Here is an 18,283-nt window from a genome sequence, read left to right on the forward strand (position 1 = left end):
CGTGTGCCCTGTGTACACATTCCCAGGTGCTTTTTGCATAGGCCACAGGTGGCAGCTGTGGAGGCTAGCTATGGGAAGGGGGAAAAGCATAACCATTTACCCTACCTGCTCTTCAGGGTTCCCTCCCAAAAGGAGGAAGTTTAGTTAGGTGTCCTTTATGGTGGGCCTAACACTTCAAAACACACCCTATCTCCTAGAGGCTGTCAGTGGTGCTTCCTGCCCTCTCAGTGGCCACCTCCAAAACTGTAAATACCCCGGTGGAAGCATAGACTCAAATACTGGACATGTTTCTCCAAGTTCCTATTTACTTTCAGAATTAGGACCCTATGCTTCCTTGTCTTTTTGCCTCGCCAATGGTTTACACAGATGTTTTCATTTGTCCACTTTTTCTGTCACCTGCAGGAGACTGAGTCCCAATTAACTTGTTCATTCTTATTTGAAGAAGTTAAATATTAATTTCTACATTTTCCCTAGAATCTCGTAGAGCTAACACAACCGTCATTGCTGTTCTCCAGTTGTTCAGCTGCCTGCCTGGACACTTTTGGAATCACCAGCTGCTGAGGCTGCCCTCCTGACTTCCTGCTAGTGACAGAGCAGATGCACCATGGAGAGGTCTAGCTGGGCCTCCCCTGTGACAGGGTTTGTTCTCCTGGGCCTCTCCGCCCACCCACAACTGGAGAAAACATTCTTTGTGCTCATCCTGCTGATGTACCCGGTGATCCTGCCAGGCAACTGGGTTCTCATCCTGGTGACCACCCGTGACCTCCACCTGCACACACCACTGTACTTCTTCCTGGGCAACCTCTCCTTCCTGGACATTGGCTACACAACCTCCTCAGTCCCCCTCATTCTTGACAGCTTCTTGACCCCCAGAAAACCATCCCTTGCTCAGCCTGTGCTACACAGATGTTCCTCTCCTTTGCCATGGGAGCCACAGAGTGTGTGCTCCTGGGCATGATGGTGTTTGATCTCTACATGGCCTTCTGCAACCCCCTGAGGTACCCCGTGGTCATGAGCACACCTATGTGCCCATGGCCGCCGGCTCCTGGGCGGCTGGTGGAGTCAATGCAATGGTTTAAACATCTCAGGCAATGAGGCTGCCCTTCTGTGGGGACAACATCATCAACCACTTTGCCTGTGAGATCCTGGCTGGCCTGTGCTGACATCTCCATCAATGTCATCAGCATGGTGGTGGCCAACGTGATCTTCCGGGGGGTCCCAGTGCTGTGCATTTTTGTCTCCTATGTGTTCATCATTGCTACCATCCTAAGGATCCCCTCAGTGGAAGGCCAGTGAAAGGCCTTCTCCACCTGCTTGGTCCACCTCACAGTTGTGGGTGTCTTCTACGGAACCATCCTCTTCTGTAGCGGTGAGAAGGCACAGTGCAGGATCTCTATGATCCGAGCAGCCAGGGTAAAGGACAAGAGTCCTGGAGCCCTCGGTGCCTTTTTCAGGCTTTTATTGGGATTTATCAGGTACACGGCAGGCAGGGGTGCTGGGGAGCCAGGAAGCTTGCCAGCTAGCAAGTCTCTCTCTTTGGGCTCTCCAGCGTTCTCTCGTAGCCTTTGCTTCTCTGCTCTTTTCACTCTTTCTCGTGGTTCTGCTCTTGTTCTCTGCTCTTTTGCTCTGCTTCTCCCGCTGGTGTCCCCGTGATGCCACCCTTATAAGCTCAGTCTCAGCCCAGGTGAATCCCATCTACATAGGCTCACACCCTACTCCAGGTGCCCGCCATCAGGCATGCATTCAGGACCACAGATCCATCATCTATCCTGATGGTGGGAGGGAAGAAAAGTTTGACACCTTTTTACCTTACCTTACATCTGCATGTATGGGAAGCCCAAGTCTAAGGACCCCCAGGAGGGCAGACTAACAGGACCTTTCAGACAAGATCACCTCCCTCTTCTATGAGGTGGTGACCCCTATGCTCAACCCCATTGTCTACAGCCTGAGGAGCAAGGATGTGAAAACTGCTGTGAAGAACCCGGTGAGTCGGAAACACCTAAATGAGTGACTGTCAAAGAGTCTCAGATTGCTAGAACAAATGACCTCCAAACTTTTCATTGTACTTGTGGGAAAATGGGTGTAACGCAACCAACCCATTCCAGGTAGGTTTATTTTTTTTTTTATTTTTTTTTATGTGCACATAATTACATATTTTATTTATTTTTTTTAAATAATAAATTTTATTTTTATATTCCCCCATACAATTGCAAATGCCCCATTCTGACCCCAATCCTTCCCCTCCCGCCCCAAACCCCCCAAAAAGTGTCTCTGGTTTATAGTTTTTTGTTGATTTTGATTTTCACTTTCTTATACTCATTTTCCTGGTCCCTTATTTAAGTTTTCTAGATTCCTGCTATGAGTGAGACCATCCGGTATTTTTCTTTTTCTTTTTGGCTTATTTCGCTGAGCATGATCCCTTCCAGCGCCATCCATGTTGCTGCAAATTGCATGTGTTTATCTTTTTTGAATGCTGAGTAATATTCCATGGTATATATGTACCACATCTTCTTGATCCAGTCATCTATTTTTGGGCATTTGGGTTGTTTCCAAAGCTTAGCTATTGTAAACAGTGCTGCTATAAACATAGGGGTGCAGGTGCTCTTTGGAATTGATGTTTCTGTGTCCTTTGGGTAAATACCTAGGAGTGGAATTGCTGGATCATATGGAAGCTCTATGTTTAGTAGGTCCAGAAATCTCCACACAGCTCTCCATAGTCGTTGGACCCGTTTGCACTCCCACCAACAGTGCAGAAGAGTTCCTTTTTCTCCACACCCTCGCCAACATTTGTTGTTGCTAGTTTTTTTAATATGTGCCATTCTCACTGGTGTGAGATGGTATCTCATGGTAGTTTTGATTTGCATTTCCCTGATTACAAGTGATGTTGAACATTTTTTCATATGTCTGTTGGCCATTTGCATTTCCTCTTCAGAGAAGTTTCTTTTTAGCTCTTCTGCCCATTTTTTGACTGGATTATTTTCTTTGTTGTTGCTGAGTCTCATCAGCTCTTTGCAGATTTTTGTGATCAGTCCTTTATCATTAGAGTTGGGTGCAAAAATGTTCTCCCAGTTGGTGGGGTTTCTCTTTGTTTTTGTTATTGTCTCTTTTGCTGTGCAGAAGCTCTTTAATTTGATGTAGTCCCAGCTGTTTATCTTTGCCTTCACTATCACTGCTTTGGGTGATGTGTCTGTAAAGATGTCTTTGATGTGCAAATCCCGTAGTGTTTCGCCTATATTTCCTTCTATGTATTTTATGGTTTCAGGTCTTATGTCTAGTTCTTTAATCCATTTTGAGTTGATTTTTGTGTATGGTGTGAGGTAGTGGTCAAGCTTCATTCTTTTGCATGTAGCGACCCAGTTTTCCCAGCACCATTTATTGAACAAACTTTCTTTGCTCCAATGCATAGTCTTTGCTCCTTTGTCAAAAATTAGTTGACCATAAATCTGTGGGTTTATTTCTGGATTTTCTATTCGATTCCATTGGTCTGTACGTCTGTTCTTGTGCCAATACCATGCAGTTTTGATGATTATGGCTTTGTAGTATAGTTTGAAGTCTGGGAGTGTGATGCCTCCATTTCCTTCTTTTTTTTTCAGTAGAGCTTTGGCTATTCAGGGTTTTTGGTGATTCCATTTGAATTTCATCAATAATTGTTCTATTTCTTTGAAGAATGCCATTGAGATTTTGATTGGAATAGCATTGAATCTGTATATTGCTTTTGGTAGGATGGCCATTTTAATAATGTTTATTCTTCCAATCCATGAGCAGGGGATGTCTTTCCATTTCTTTGTGTCTTCTTCTATTTCTTTTAACAGTGTTTTATAGTTTTCTTTGTATAGGTCCTTTACCTCTTTTGTTAGATTTATTCCCAAATATTTGATTTTTTTTGTTTCAATAATAAAAGGGATGGTTTTTTTGATTTCTTCTTCTTCAGATTTATTGTTTGTGTATAGGAAGGCTACTGACTTTTGCGTGTTGATTTTGTATCCTGCCACTTTACTGAATTGATTGATGAGTTGAATTAGTTTTTCTGTGGAGATTTTGGGGTTCTCTATGTATATTATCATATCATCTGCAAATAGTGATAGTTTGACTTCTTCTTTTCCTATTTGGATTCCTTGGATGTCTTTCTCTTGTCTTATTGCTCTGGCTAGGACTTCCAGTATTATATTGAAAAGCAGTGGTGAGAGTGGACATCCTTGTCTTGTTCCAGATCTTAATGGAATTGCTTTCAGCTTTTCACCATTGAGAATGATACTGGCTGTTGGCTTGTCATAGACGGCCTTTATGATGTTGAGGTATGTTCCTTGTATCCCAAGAATTTCAAGGGCTTTTATCATGAATGGGTGTTGCACTTTGTCAAAAGCTTTCTCAGCATCTATTGATATTATCATATGGTTTTTATATTTCTTTTTGTTGATGTGTTGGATAACGTTGATTGATTTTCGGATGTTAAACCATCCTTGTGTCCCTGGAATGAATCCAACTTGGTCGTGGTGAATTATCTTATGGATACATTGTTGGATTCTGATAGCTAAAATTTTATTGAGGATTTTTGCATCAGTGTTCATTAGGGAGATTGGCCTATAGTTTTCCTTTTTTGTGTTGTCCTTATTCGGTTTTGGTATTAGTATAATATTGGCTTCATAGAACGTGTTTGGTATTGTCCCTTCCTTCTCAATTTTTTGGAAGAGTTTGTGAAGGATAGGCACTAATTCGTCTCTGAATGTTTGGTAGAATTCATTTGTAAATCCATCAGGTCCTGGGCTTTTGTTTTTGGGAGGTTTTTGATTACCATTTCAATTTCGCTGCTTGTAATTGGTCTGTTTAGGTGTTCTATTTCTTCTTTATCTAGCTTTGGGTGATTGTAGAGTTGTAGGAATTTGTCCATCTCCTCTAGATTGTTGAACTTGTTTCCATATAACTGTTCATAGTAGTTACTGATTATTCTTTTGATTTCTGCTGTGTCCGTTGTGATTTCTCCTCTTTCATTTATGATCCTGTGTATTTGTGCTTTCTCCCTTTTTTCCTTTGTGAGCCTGGCTAGGGGTTTGTCTATTTTATTTATTTTTTCAAAGAACCAGCTCTTGGTTTCATTGATCTTTTGGATTGTTTTTTTAGTTTCAATTTCATTTATTTCTGCTTTGGTTTTTATTATTTCTTTTCTTCTACTGGTTTCGGGGTTTTTTTGTTGTTCTTTTTCTAGATCTTTGAGCTTCGAGATTAGGTTGTTTCTTTGAGTTCTTTATTGTTTTTTGATGTGAGCTTCTATTGCTATATATTTTCCTCTTATTACTGCTTTTGCTGCATCCCATACATTTAGGATATTGGTGTCCTCCTTGTCATTCAATTCAAAGAATTTTTTAATTTCTTCTTTGATCTCCTCGTTAGTCCAGTGGTCTTCCAGTAGTGTGGTTTTTAATCTCCATGAGGTAGGATAGTTCCTTGCCTTCTTTTTTATGATTTATTTCTAGTTTGATGCCTTCGTGGTCAGAAAAGATGGTTGGTATGATTTCAATCTTGGTGTATCTGTTGATGTTTGTCTTGTGCCCCAGTATGTGATCAATCCTGGAGAATGATCCGTGTGCGCTTGAGAAAAATGTGTACTCCGTTTTTTTTGGTTTTAGTGTTCTACAGATGTCTGTTAAGCCCAAATGCTCTAGGTCCTTATTTAGAGCTTTAGTTTCTTTACTTATTTTTTGTCTTGTTGATCTATCCATTGTTGATAGTGGTGTGTTGAAGTCTCCCACTACGTATGTGTTTTCTCTGATGTCTGTTTTCAGAGAGGACAACAGTTGTCTGATATATTTTGGTGCTCTTTCGTTTGGTGAGTATATGTTAATGAGTGTTATTTCTTCTTGAAGTATTGTCCCCTTAATCATAATGTAGTGACCATTGGGGTCTCTTTTTATTTTTTTGAGTTTGAAGTCTGTTTTATCTGATATAAGTATAGCTGTTCCTGCTTTCTTTTTTGGCCCATTTGCTTGTAGGATTGTTTTCCATCCTTTGACTTTGAGCCTATTTTTATCTTTTGTAGCTAAATGTGTTTCCTGAGACAGCAAAAGGTTGGGTTTTGTTTCTTAATCCAGGCTGCAACTCTGTGTCTTTTTATTGAAGAGTTTAGTCCATTTACATTTAGAGTTAATATTGATATGTTAGCATCTGTATTTGCCATTATGTTTGTCTTTCCTTTGATTTTATTTATTTATTCTTTTAATAACTTTTTTTTTTCTGGTCTTCTTTCGTTGTTATTCATCCCTCTGAGGTTCTGGCTTTAGGATTCCTTGTAGTATTTTTTGGAGTGGGGGTTTAGTCGTAATGAAATTCCGGAGTTTCTCTTTGTCTGGGAAGGTCCATATTCTTTCTTCATGGAGGAAAGAGAGCTTTGCGGGATAGAGTATTCTTGGTTGGCATCTGTTTTCTTGAAGTCTGTTGACTATGTCCCTCCACTCTCTCCTTGCCCGTAGTGTTTCTTCAGAGAAGTCTGATGTCAGCCTGATTGGTTTTCCTTTGAATGTTATCTGTGTCTTCCCTCTTGTCAGCTTCATTATTTTTTCCTTGTCCTGGAGTCTTGGGAGCTTTACTATCATGTGTCTTGCTGTGTTTTTCCTTTCGTCGTGGAAGTTTGGTGTTCTTCTTGCTTCTTGTATATCAATTTTCAGCTCCTTCTTCGCATTTGGGAAGTTCTCTTCAATTATCTCCTGGAATATTTTCTCTGTTCCTACATCTCTCTCCTCTCCTTCTGGAATTCCTATAACTCTTATATTTCCTTTCCTCATGGAGTCAGATAGTTCCCGAAGTCTTTCTTCATTCTTTTTCCTTCGTACTTCTCTTTCCTTTTCTGTTTGGTTCTTTTTATTTCTGTGTCTTCAAGAGTACTTATTCGTTCTTCCATTTCATCTATTCTGCTTTCATTGCTTTTCCCAGAGTTCTTTAGTTCCTCCATTAATTCTTTGATCTCCTGCATTTCTTTTATTTCCCTCTTTAGGGACTCTATTTCCTTCTTCTGATCTATCACTTTTTTAATCATGGCAATTTTAAATTCTCTTTCTGGAAGGCTCAGAAGTTCTTCCAAGTTGCTGTCGTTGCAATCTGGGGAGTGGTTTTCTTTTTGTGGTGTGCTTCTTTCCTGAGGAGTTGTTAGGTTGCGTGTGGTTCTTCTACTCCCTACTGTCTGTTTTCTAATTTGTCGTATGCGTTGGGACACTGTGTTGCTCGGACTGACTGGCATCTTGGGTGAACTTCTCCGCTCCCCTCTGGCTCTTCCAGGAGCCATCTCTGTCTTCTGGGGGAGCTTTCTGCTGGTTTTAGGCAGTTTTTACTGAAGAAATGTCCCTGTTCTAAAATGGCGAAGCGGGATGCAGTCCCTGCGCCTCCAGATAGGTTTATTAACGGTTCTAGCAGCCACATGCTCTTCGCTGTTGTTTGTAGTTGCCACACTCCTCCGTACACTGCACTCCTCCACCCTGGACACCGCACCACCACCACACCGCACTCTGCTGCGCCACCCTTATAAACCAGTCTCTTAGCTCAGGTGTACCCACCTATGCATGCCCACACCAACTCCAGGTGCCCGCCATCAGGCAAGCATTCAGGACCGCAGGGTTCCGTCATCCATCCTAATGGTGGGAGGGCAGGAAAGCCTAATACCTTTTACCTACCCTACAGTCCACCCCCTCAGGGTTTCCTGCCATATAGTCCATATGTTTCCCTTAGTCTTATGAACACTGCAGCCATGGCCCACAAAAGCAAATGAAATACATAACAAAATGACTAAATTCAATTTTCCTAGGGGCAGAAAGACAGAGAAGTTATTGGTACCAGCAATGGGAGATCCCTCCCATCTGGCAATATACATGCTAATTTTGTGTCCGAGGACAATATTGTCGCTGGCATCAGTGGCCTTTCAGGTTGTGAGTACCACACTCACTTTGCCAGTGAAGAGGCATCAGTGGGTTCTACATGCAGCAGGAGTGGAGAGCTCATAATGGGCCACACAGTTATTACAAATGTCCCCTTGAGGATTGCCCACTGATCTGCCACACCAGAGTGGGTAACACGCATCCATGGCAGCCACTGTCCATTCACCCATGATATTATCTGTAAATCAGCCTCCAGGCCATGACCCCAAGGGGTTATCAGAGCCACCCAGCGCATGTGCAGAGCCTTCACAGTCCAGGGCCATTCCCAGTCCAGTCTGCCCTGGGTCCATTCCAGTTGGGGCTGGCAATAGGATGTTGCCCTGCTGTCCAAGTCCCGGTTTTAACAAAATGTCTGAAGTCTGTATTTGTAATTGGATGGGAGCAGCCGCTCAATGCAGCAATGCCTCCACTGGAGCCAGGCTGCCTTTCCTGCTCCTCTCATTTAATGTCTGCAACACCTCCCATAGATGTAGTCTCCATCCAGCCAGTGTCTGAGTGGGGGCAGTGGCTCTCAGTCCTTGCTTCAGCAGGCCATTATACTGCTCTATAATCCCTGCAGCTTTGGGATTATAGGGAGTGTGAAACTTCCATTCAATACCCATATTCTTGGCCCACTGCTGCACCCGGGCTCCTGTAAAATGAGTCCCTTGGTCGCTCTCCACTACCAGCAGACATCCATATGCAGCACATAGGTGTGCCAGTGCTGCCAAAACTGCCTTTTGGTCCGCATGTGGAGCAGGGTAAGCTGCCAATAACCCGGCAGCAGTGTCCACACAGGTGACCGCATATTGTTGTCCATCAGAGCCAGGTAGTGGTCCAATGATGTCAATCTGGCAGCATGTCAGGGGTACCTGCCCCCCTAGGTCATATACCTGGCCTGTAGATGCAAAAGGTCTCCGGGGGTAAGTCCTGGAACATACTACATGTTGTTCACTAACAGTCTGAATTTCTTCTAAAGTTACAGGTAGACCCTAGGCATGCACAGTGGCCCACATTGTCTTTTGCCCTGCGTGGAGCAAGTGTCAGTGCAGCCACTGCACAACATCCCAGCCTGGAGCAGTTTCAAGCCATTGAACCTGGGCTATGGTATCTGCCTCATTGTTGCCTGGTGAGGCTAATGGGGCATGTCCTGTGACATGATAAACAGTCACCTGCTTCTGATGCTGCAGATCCCATAGATCTTTCCATAGGGCCTGGCCCCACAATGGCTGACGCATGACTGTCCAGTCATTTAGATTCCACGTGGAAATCCACAGTGTCAGGCCCCTGTACACAGCCCAACTGTCAGTACAGATTACTAGAGGGGAAGACTCATGGGCCACCACCGTCCATACTGCTTGCAGTTCAGCCCATAGGCTGCTCTGTCCTGTCCTGGTTTCAAACCAAATAGTGTCTGTTTCTGGGTGTACAGCCACAGCTGTCCAAAAGGCTGGCTGGTCCCGGCTGGAGCCGTCCATACACGAGGCCTCTGCTGGAATTGGTGCTTGTCCCTCCTTGTAGGGACTAGTTTCAGGTTCGGCTTCTACACAGGCTTCTGAAGTTGGTTCCATACTAACATATGTCACAGGACCAAGAACCTCCTGCAACTCTGCCCTTAAGGGGCTAGTTGACAGGGTGCAGCACTGTTCTAAGTATGCCCCCCACTTTGCCAAAGTGGGCGTTTGAGCAGTACCACTATGGGGCTTTGTCATCCAGTCCCGTACCCATCCAGCTATTGGGTAAGTGGTCCTCACTGAGACAGGGGCTGTGGCAGTTATACTTTCTGTGGCTAGTAAGGCTTCATATACCACAGCTAACTGTTTCTCAATTAAGGAGTACCTAACCTCAGCCCCCTTCCAGAGTTGGGACCAGAACCCAAAAGGCTGTCGTAGCCTCACCGATTTCTGCCAGAGTCCCCACCGGAACCCTTCCTGAGTAACATGCACATCGAGCTCACAGGGTCGGGCTGGGTCAAAAACCTGCAAGGCCTAAGCTGTCTTTATAGTTTGTTTGGCCGTGGCAAATGCTGTGTCTGCCTCAGCTGACCAATCCCACCTGGCCCTCTTATGTATCACAATATACAAGGGTTGTAGGAGCTGGGCCATGTGAGGTATAAATGCCCTCCAGTAACCCAGCAGACCCAGAAAGGCTTGCAGCTGCTTCACTGTGGTTGGAGTGGGGTAAGCTTGCACTTTATCTATTACAGCTTCAGGGATAACCTTTGTCTTACCCGACCAAACAACTCCCAAGAACTTAACTGACAGTCCAGGCCCCTGCAGTTTGCTTTTGTTGATTGCCCAGCCACACGTTTTCAGGTGTGTTAATAAGAGAGGTACTGCCTTTTCCAGATCTGTAAGACAGTCACTAGTTAATAAAATATCATCAATATAATGGTATAAACACACTGAAGATGGCCTCTCCCACCCGGTCAGATCTGTTGCCACCAGCCGGTGGCACAGAGTAGAGCTGTGCAGGTATCCCTGTGGGAGCACAGTGAATGTCCATTGCCGGCCTTCCCAGGTGAAGGCAAACTGGTCTAGACTTTCTGGGGCTATATCTATCGAAAAAAAACATTTGCCAGATCGGCTACAAAAGATACATTCCCAGCTCGTGGCTCAGACGATCCATCAAATCTGCCACTGAAGGCACTGCAGCATGCAAGGGAAAAACTACCTTATTCAGCTCACGATAATCTACTGTCATGCGCCAAGAGCCATCGGGCTTCTTCACCAGCCACACTGGTGAATTGTAGGGGCTGCGGGCAGTACGCACAATGCCCACTGTCTCCAGTTCTGATATTGTGCCTGTAATTTCCTTGTAGCCTCCGGGCAACCGATATTGCTTGGTGTTAGTCACTCGCCTAGGGACTGGCAGTTGTAGGGGCCGGTGCTTAGCGTGTCCTCTCACCACTGCCTATACCACACGTACTCTAAGGCGAAACTCTCCGACTGTGGTCTCTAGCCATAAGCCTCGTAGTACATCCACCCCCCAGGATGTACTCAGGGATGGGTGATACATATACTTTATACTCTTTTGGGGGTAATTGCCCAATCCCCAGAGTTAGTTTTACTGCTGTCACCTTGACACTCTGGCCTCCGCAGCCATCAATATAACAAGTAGACCCATGAAATCTTTCTGGGTTTCCATAGAGCAGAGTACATTCTGCTCCTGTGTCTACCAGAGCTAAAACCCTTTGCATGTTAGTTGGGGACCAGTGGATGTCAAGCTCCACATGTGGCCTCCGGTCCCCGCCCATCCCCTGTGGACAGGTTCCTTGGCCCTCACCCTATTCGAAAGTGATCAGGCCATCACCCGAGGACGGGGTTGGCAGCAAGTGGTCTTCCAGGTGCAGGGCTCGTGCCTGAGGCCTGGAGCTTGCAGGCTCCCCCTGAGCAGCAGTCCTTCTCATGGGTATGAACCTCTGGTCTTGCAGCTGCTGCCATAATTCCAACAAATATGCATTGGGCTGCGTGTGTATTTTAGTGCTATCTACACCTGCTCTCACTAAATCCATCCACATTTGGTTATGGATGACTTTTATAGGTTCTGTGATGCCAAGAGGCTTCCTTGCCCTCCTTGGCATTCCTTTTGACTTTTCAACAACTACCCGTATTCCTTTCTGAGTTTGAGAGCTCCGGCTCTCAACTTTGCCCAACCTGGCTATCATTGTGGTGACGTCATGTATCTGACATCCTACATAGGGCACTAGAACTGCCATGAGGGATCCAAATGAGGATGAGGGGGCATTCTTTAATACCAAGTCTCTCATCCTTGCTGTGAAACGCTCGTCGTCAGGACCACGGGTATTCACATTAAACATGGCCTGCCGCATCCCCAATTCCCAAAGTACCTGCAGCAGCTCGGCGTACGTCTGCCATCCACTTACTGTCTCCTGCACGTCTCCCGCATCAGCCCATACTGTCCGTATGGCAGCCATTATCCACTCCAGGAGGGTGTGGTCGCCCTGGCCATACCGCCGGCTGTTCTGCAGCCTCTGTTGCAAGGATGGGTGTGAAGTCACGGAGGCCAGTCTCTCCATCTCTTGTGCCATGCAAATAATCCCATCCACCCCCAGGTCCCATAAACATAGCAGCCAGGCTGCCAAGGGTTCCCCTGGTTTCTGGCAGAACTGTTTGCCCAAGTCCACCAGTTCCACCTGGGTGTATGGTCGATAGGTAGTAAATTCCATCATTTGTGGTGGTCCAGCAGCCAGATCCCCTAGGGCATGGGTGGCTGCCGCTTCATTTTCTGAGTCACCATCGGGCGGGCCCGGAGCATGGGACCAGCCTCCTCCTCCTCTCCAGAGGAGTCCAGCATCTCCGGGGTCGCAGGATGGTTTGCCATTGCCAGTTGAGACTTAGGCAAAGGGCCAGCCTCCCTCTCCTCCTCTCCTGAGGAGGGGTCTGGCATCTCTGGAGTCGCAGGTTGGTTTGCCACCACTGGCTGCGATTCGGGCAAAGGGCCAGCCTCCCTCTCCTTCCTTCCTGAGACGGAGTCTGGCATCTCCGGAATGGTGGGTTGGTTTCTCCGAACTTCTTCCTCCAGAATCCTCAAATGTTGTTGCTGTATCTGCATCTCTTCTCACGTCTCATCACATACTTGCTGGATTCTAGGTTGCTCTCTCTGCCTGGACTCTCGCAGAGCTGTGAGAAATACCCATCCCACGGCTCCTGCTGCCTCGCGGGCACTGCATCCATTCAGGGTTTCTTCTATTTCATACTGGGCCTGTTCCAACTGCCCCGGGGATCCATCTACCTCTGGCCATTCCTGGGGAGGTGCCAACTAGGTGAGGAGGTCGGCCACCGAGTACCATCTGCTCGTGGCCGGCCACCCAGCAATCCCTCCCCAGGTTCCAAAGGGTTTCGTCTGTGTAGCGCCGTCCTGCTTTGAACCATCCTGCCGTCTACGCCAGTTGTAATGCAACCAACCCATTCCAGGTAGGTTTATTAACAGTTCTAGCAGCCACATGCTCTTCCCCATTGTTTACAGTCACTGTACTCCTCCGTACACTCCACTGCACTCCTCCACCCTCGACACCGCACCACCACCACACCGCACTCTGCTGCGCCACCCTTACAAACCAGTCTCTTAGCTTAGGTGTACCCACCTATGCATGCCCACACCAACTCCAGGTATGCATTCAGGACCGCAGGGTTCCGTCATCTATCCTAATGGCAGGAGGGCAGAAAAGCCTGATACCTTTTACCTACCCTACAATGGGTGTGTGGAGAAACAAAAAGTAAACTTGTTTTCTGCCCATTGTCCTCTAGGCATTGGAAGCTTCTGTCTCAGATACTCTTCTCTAAAGAGGCAGGCTTTTATCCCCAACAGTGGGACTCACTGGGAAGGCCGCACAGGGAGCTGTTTTCCCATCCTCAGCAGGCCTCAGCTCCCATCATGTCGTGCAGTGTCCCACCTGTGCACAGCTGGGAGGCAGCGCCTCAGGGCTCTTTCTCACTGAGCTGCTTGACTTACAGCATTAGCACTGTAGGGTAAATTGTCAAGCTTTTCTGCCCTCCCGCCATTAGGATTGATGACAGAACACTGCGGTCCTGATGGCAGGCACCTGGAGTAGGGTGTGGGCATATGTAGGTAGGTACATCTGGGCTGAGACAGGGCTTGTAAGGGTGGCGTCACGGGGACACCAACAGAGTGAATGGAACAGACAGTGAAAGGAAGAGCACAGCGAAAGAACAAGAGAGAGAAGCAGAGGCCACAAGAGAACTCCGGAGATCCCAGGAAGAGTGAAGATTTGCTGGGGGCTGGGAGGCCTGCACCCCTGCCTGCTGTGTACCTAGTAAATCACAATAAAAACCTACAAAAGCCACCAAGGGCTCCAGAACTCCTCCTTTGCCCTGTCTGCTCAAATCATAGAAAACCTTCCCTGTGGCCTTCCTGCACTATGAGCACCCACCATTATAATCCTCAATTTCACATCTACCATTGGTCATTAGTATGAGTTTGTAGGATAAAGAAAATATCAGGCTTTTCTGCCCTTCCGCCATCAGGATAGATGATGGATCCTTGTCCTGAATGCATGCCTGATGGCGGGCACCTGGAATAGGGTGTGGGCATAGGTAGATGGGATTCACCTGGGCTGAGACTGGGCTTTTAAGGGCGGCGTCACGGGGGGACGCCAGCAGCACCAGTAGCAGCAGCCGCAGTAGCAGCAGTAGAAGCCGAAGCAGAAGCCGAGAAGCAGCAGAACGAACGCCAGAGAGTCCAGATAAAGTGAAGACTTGCTGGGGGCTGGGAGGCCTGCCAGCCTCCCAGACCCCCAGCCAGCACCCCTGCCTGCCATATGCCTGGTGAACCCCAAATAAAAGACCTGCAAAACCACTGAGGACTCTGACTCCTCTTTACCCGGTCTGCATGGGATCAGAAAACCTGCCCCGTGTCCAGCCCTGCTCCTACAGAGTTGCTCCCACCTGATTATGGCCCAGGTGTGAGGGGCTGGACGTCTACAGCTGTGGACTCTCAGGTGGTCAGTAGTGACCATAACTGCCTGGAAGGAGGAGACTGCATCAAGCAGGAGGCCTTTGCACAGTAGGGTAAGGAAAAAGTATCAGGCTTTTTTTGCCCTCCCACCATTAGATATATGAGGGAACCCTGTGGTCCTGAATGCATGCCTGATGGCGGGCAGCTGAAGTGGGTACACCTGGGCTGAGAGACTGAGTTTATAAGGGCGGCATCATGGGGACGCCAGAAGCAGCCAAGAACGAATGGAAGCTGAGAGAAGAAGAGAAGCAGAGAGAACGCCAGAGAGAACCCACATAGAGTGAGGATTTGCTGAGGGCTGGGAGGACTGCCAGCCTCCCGGCCCCCCAGCACCCCTGCCTGCTGTGTACCTGGTAATCCCAATAAAAGACCTGCAAAAGCCATTGAGGACTCTGACTCCTCCTTTACCCGGTCTGCTGGATCATAGAAAACCTGCACTGTGTCCTTCCTGCCCCTACAATTGGCGTAAGTTGGCAAGATGATCCATGCAGTCAGGCATGGAGCCCTCCAAAGACCTGGAGGGACTAAGGAGTAACAGACTGTGTTTGCCTGTGACAGCGCTGGACGCGTCATGGTGGCACAGGAGCTGGACAAGGTCCGGGAGCTACAGGATGAGACCTCGCGTGGAGGAGACGCCCGAGAGGACCAGCCAACGACCCCTGAGGCAGCAGAATCCTCGGGGAAGAGAGGACCACGGTTCAGAGTTCGCCAGTGCTGATGCAGAGAGAGGCCAATGGACTTGAACTAACAATCCCACCAGAAGGTGGAAGAACTTTGGCATGTTAAGTTTTTGGGACCTTGGGGGAGAAAGCTATTGTTTGTACACCCCAGGAGATGGGAATCTGGGGGTGGCCAGTGGGCCTTGATGGCCAAAAGCAGCCTGTGTGTGCCCAGCAGCCAGGCAGAGGAGAAAAGCCAACTGAGAAGGCAAAAGCTGGTGCTGATGCTAAGTTTGGGAAGCCCTGAGTGGCTGTTAAGCACTAAGTAAGCTGAGGAAGGCCAGTGAGTCTCGTAAAATCACCTGTGGGTGAGGCCCTGCTTGTTGTGGAGTGAAGGTAAGGAGCTGAGGAACGTGTCCTTGGGAGACAGCTGGGGAGCATGGCTTGGGGTGGAGCCCAAGCCAAATGTAGAGTTTGTATCCAAGGATCCCCGACCCATGTGGTTGTGCAGTGGGTAGGCCTGAGTGCAGGGGTCTGCGAGTCGCATTGGTGGCTATGAAGGCCGAGTGTTGGAGCGACTGCAGACAGAAACCCTGAGGGTTGGCGATTACCCCCAACAGAATAGAATCACCAATCCCAGAGTGAGTGCATCCTGGGGGTGGATGCGGTGTGTGGCTTGTAGCCAAGACAACAGCCAGAGAAGGCCAGGAAGCCTGACGGCTCCTGGTGTGTGACAATAGATGCCGTGAGTGATTCCCCTCCCTCGTATGAGCAGTGCCTTCGGCAGCAGATTTGGTGGCTCATCTGCTGGTGCCAATAATTGTCTTTTGCCACTAGGTTGGGGCCCTGCCTGGACTTATTTGTTCTGTTGTATTGTATGTATTTTGTTGTTCTATTGTGATGTATATTATTTGTTTTTGTGGACCATGGCTGCGTGTTCTATTGCCAAGAGAAACATATGTGACTTGTGTAGATTGTATGGCAGAAAACCCTGAGGGGGTGGACTGTAGGGTAAGGAAAAAGTATCAGGCTTTTCTGCCCTCCCACCATTAGGCTAGATGAGGGAACCCTGTGGTCCTGAATGCATGCCTGATGGCGGGCACCTGAAGTGGGTACACCTGGGCTGGAGACTGAGTTTATAAGGGCGGCATCATGGGGACGCCAGAAGAAGCCAAGAACGAATGGAAGCTGAGAGAAGAAGAAAAGCAGAGAGAACGCCTGAGGGAGCCCAGATAGAGTGAGGATTTGCTGGGGGCTGGGAGGACTGCCAGCCTCCCAGCCCCCCAGCCTGCCATATGCCTGGTAAATTGTAGGGTAAAGAAAATATCAGGCTTTTCTGCCCTTCCACCATCAGGATAGATGATGGATCCTTGTCTTGAATGCATGCCTGATGGCGGGCACCTGGAGTAGGGTGTGGGCATAGGTAGATGGGATTCACCTGGGCTGAGACTGGGCTTTTAAGGGTGGTGTCTCGGGGACGCCAGCAGCAGCAGTAGAAGCAGCAGTAGCAGCAGTAGAAGCCGAAGCCGAGAAGCAGCAGAACGAACGCTAGAGAGCTCAGATAGAGTGAAGACTTGCTGGGGGCTGGGAGGCCAGCACCCCTGCCTGCCATATGCCTGGTGAACCCCAATAAAAGACCTGCAAAAAACCCACTGAGGACTCTGACTCCCCCTTTACCCCGTCTGCATGGGATCAGAAAACCTGCACTGTGGCTAGTCCGGCCCCTACATAAATCTAAATAAAAGATCTGCAAAAAGCCTCTGAGGACTCTGACTCCTCCTTTACCCAGTCTGCTGGATCAGAAACCTGTTCAGTGGCCTCTCCTGTCCCTACACCTGGTTTGAATGGGTTCATTCAAATTGGAGTAGGGCCTTTGTGGTGGCGCAGGGGTAAAGTCTCGGTGCTATCAGCTATGGCTAGCCGCTGCGGCATGAGTTCCATCCCCAGCCAGGGAGCTACCCACATGGCATGGCAGACCTCTCCTGACTCACCAGCTGCTCCTCTCAGCAGTGTATTTCAGTAGAGCCACCTGTTCTGCTCCCCACTCTCTCTGGTGAATCCTCTCACCACCCCACCCCCTGCACCTTTAGCCTATACCCCAATTCTTGTATGCATAAGATAAATAGAAATAAATCTTAAAAAAAAGTAGGAGTAATCTCAAATATGGTTAATCGGGCTTCAAATCCTTTGCTCTGAGATTCTCTTAGCCTTTGCTCATCCAAATGTCAGCTTTGTTCCCAGGCTGACTCTCCCCATGGTCCCAGGATGGCTGCTGCAATGGGGCTGCAGTGGGGCTGCAGTTTCCTCTTCTCCTAACAGAGAGAAGCTACTAGTTTCCATAACCAGACAAGTTTACTAAGTTTGCTGTTGACCAGATCAATGCAAACCACAAACCAATCATAGTGGCTGGAGGGGTAAAATGATGCAGATTGCCTTACACCAGTGGGAAATCTTGGCTGCTAGTCAAAGGAAATCTGGAGTTGTTAGGAAAAGGGTAGAGGGACAGTGGGTCCTGGGAGAGCAGTCAGCGAATGCCCACCATTTTCTGAGTAATGCCTCCCTACTCTGGGGAACCCTTAGTTGGGTAGAATGTCTCTTACTGGGCCTCCCCGGCGGTGCAGCGTGTTGAGTGCTGCACTGTGAAGTTGTCCACAGCCTCTTCAGCATGGGTTCTATCCCTGCCGCCCGTGGAGAAACCCACATGGCACAGCAGACCTCTCCTGCCTGGACTGCTGCTCCCCTCAGCAGTGTATCTGTGTCTTTTCTGCTCCCCGCTCTGTCTCTGGTGAATTCTCTCATGCTCCCAAGCCTCTGACCTGTACCCCAGCTCTTGTATAAATAAAAATAAATCTAAAAAAAAAAGAATGCCTCTTACTGATGGAGACAGAAAATTCCCATCTTTCTGATCAGCTGCTGGCTTGATGTCAGACTTAATTTGATTAAAGAAAATGAATTCATGCATATTTCTTGTGCATCTGAGTTTCCATCCTAGATGCAGTCCCTCTGGGTGTGGGTGTCACATCTCAGCTCTGCAGCTGAGAGGGTCTCTTGATGGTCTGCATTTGAAAATGAATCAAATCTCACTTTGTAATTTTACGATCTTTCTACCTTTAATTTCCCTTTACCTCCATTTCCTCACCTACTTTTAGTTTTTTGGCCTTAGATGTGTTTTTGAGTTACCTCAAATGCTTTGTAGGATGATGTAGTCCTAAGTTGAAAAATCAAGCA

The 18,283-nt window shown here is 47.7% G+C and overlaps 1 pseudogene; it reads left to right on the plus strand.

The window, feature by feature from the left end:
• Positions 1–604: 604 nt before the first annotated feature.
• Positions 605–2,011, plus strand: LOC119231296 (olfactory receptor 13C7-like; annotated as a pseudogene).
• The last annotated feature ends 16,272 nt before the right edge of the window (positions 2,012–18,283 follow it).

The sequence above is a fragment of the Talpa occidentalis genome, unplaced genomic scaffold (genome assembly GCF_014898055.3).
Source record: "Talpa occidentalis isolate TD23 unplaced genomic scaffold, MPIMG_talOcc4v2.1 talOcc4.7, whole genome shotgun sequence".
Taxonomy (NCBI): Eukaryota; Metazoa; Chordata; class Mammalia; order Eulipotyphla; family Talpidae; genus Talpa; species Talpa occidentalis.